The following is a 2565-nucleotide window of genomic DNA, read 5'->3' on the forward strand; positions in this document are numbered from 1 at the left end:
GGATCCTATTCCAGCATGAGTGAGAACCGACAGATGATTAGCCGTGTTGTGACAGCGCACCTAGACCATTTTCACTGAGAGGACAGATGGTAGCCATTGAGAACGGTGATCCACCAACACACAGCTTGCCATAGGAGGAAACTTGCGTGCGTGAAGAAGATGAAAGTAGGAAAGTAGAGATTCAGAAGATAAAGCATCTCTAAAACTCCAACACATTCTCCATTACTGCATAACAAGTATTTATTTCATGCTCTTTTATTTTTCGCAGTTCAAACTGATAATCATAATTAATCTCCTGACTAAGATTTACAAGGTAACCATAGATTGCTTCAAGCCAACAATCTCCGTGGGATTCGACCCTTACTCACGTAAGGTATTACTTGGACGACCCAGTGCACTTGCTGGTTAGTTGTGCGGAGTTGTGAAAAGTGTGAATCACAATTTCGTGCACCAAGTTTTTGGCGCCGTTGCCGGGGATTGTTCGAGTTTAGGCAACTGGCGGTTTATTTTGTTGCTTAGATTAGGAAAAAAATTTTTTTTTGGTTTAGAGTCTTCTATTATTGTTTTTGGTTGAATTTTTTTTTAAATCCTTATTTTCTATTTTTAAATTTTTTTTCAAAAATTTTATAAACTGATAATTGAGTTTTTCTGTTTGAGTTTAGTTTCATATTTTAAGTTTGGTGTCAATTGCATGTTTTTTTATTTCTTTTAAATTTTCGAATTTATGTTCATTGTTCTTTCTTAATCTTCAAGTTGTTCTTGTTTATTTCCCTTGTTTGATCTTTAGTTTTCCTTGTTTTGTGATTTTTCTTGTTTTTCTTGTGCAATTTCGAATTTTTAGTGTCCAAAATTTTTTTTTAAATATTTTATATATTAAATACCTTTATTAAAATACTTTCAATTTATAGCTCAATTGGCTAGAGCATTGTGCTTATGTTCTTGGTGATTGGGTATCTTCCTTTTAAAACTTTTTCAAAAATAATTTTTCTTTGATTAAATCTTGTGTCAAGTTTTATGTTTGGTGTTTTCTTGTTAGTTCTTATTTAATTTTCAAAAATTTATTTTTGGTTTTCTAAAATTTTAAGTTTGGTGTTCTTTTTTTTATGTTCTTGAGTCCTTTGAGTCTTTGACTTTTTGTTCTTCGTGTTCTTGTGAATCTTCAAGGTGTTCTTGAGTCTTTCTTGTGTTTTGATCTTAAAATTTTTAAGTTTGGTGTTCCTTGGTGTTTTTCCTCCAAATTTTCGAAAATAAGGAGCATTAGATCTAAAAATTTTAAGTCTTGTGTCTTTTTATTGTTTTTCTCTTTCCTCATTAAATTCAAAAATATCTTTTTCTTTTATTTTAATTGATTTTTCGAATTTTTCTTTTAAAAATTCAGATTTTATTTTAAAATTTTTTTATTTTATCTTATTTTAGTTTTAAAATTTCAAAATTCAAAATCTTTTAAAAATTTAAATCTTTTTCAAATCCTTATCTTATATTGTTGACTTTTTCAAAAATTCAAATTTCAATTTCAAAACTTTTTAATTTAAATTCCTTATCTTCTCTTACCTAGCTTATCTTATCTTTTCTAATCTCAAATCTTAAAATCAAATCTTTTTCATATATTTTCTTTTTTTATTTTATTTTATTTTATTTTCTTACAAGTATCTTTAATTTTAACACATACCTTTTTCAAAACTTCCTAACCGATTTCTCTCTCTTCATTTTTTCGAAAATCCTCACCAACATCTTTTTCAAATCTTTTTAATTAATTAATTTAGTTTTCAATTTTCTTTTATTTATTTTTCTTCAAATTTTCGAAATCATAATCAAATTTTCATTTATTTTATTTTATTTTAATTTCGGTTTTCAAAAAAAAAATTATTTGCAATCCGCATCATCTCCCTTTCTCCATCATGGACCTAAGTGGAAATGAACAGTCCAGAAGGACTCTGGGGTCATATGCTAACCCCACTACTGCTTCATATGGGAGCAGTATCTGTATACCCTCCATTGGAGTCAGTAGCTTTGAGTTGAATCCTCAGCTCATTATCATGGTGCAGCAAAGTTGCCAGTATTTCGGTCTTCCACAGGAAGAACCTACAGAGTTTCTGGCACAATTTTTACAAATTGCTGACACAGTACATGATAAGGAAGTAGATCAGGATGTCTACAGATTATTACTGTTTCCATTTGCTGTAAAAGACCAAGCTAAGAGGTGCTTAAATAACCAACCTAAGGCTAGCATAAGGACATGGAAACAGCTGTCAGAAAAATTCCTGAATCAATACTTTCCTCCAAAACGGATGACACAACTAAGGCTGGACATCCAAGGCTTTAAACAAGAAGATAATGAATCTCTTTATGATGCCTGGGAGAGATACAGAGAGATGCTAAGAAAATGCCCCTCTGAAATGTTTTTAAAATGGGTGCAGTTAGACATCTTCTATTATGGGCTTACCGAGAAAGCTCAAATTTCTCTAGATTACTCAGCTGGTGGATCTATACACATGAGAAAGACAATTGAAGAGGCTCAAGAGCTTATTGATACAGTTGCCAGAAATCAGCATCTGTACCTAAGCA

The sequence above is a fragment of the Arachis ipaensis genome, chromosome B02 (genome assembly GCF_000816755.2).
Source record: "Arachis ipaensis cultivar K30076 chromosome B02, Araip1.1, whole genome shotgun sequence".
Classification (NCBI taxonomy): Eukaryota; Viridiplantae; Streptophyta; class Magnoliopsida; order Fabales; family Fabaceae; genus Arachis; species Arachis ipaensis.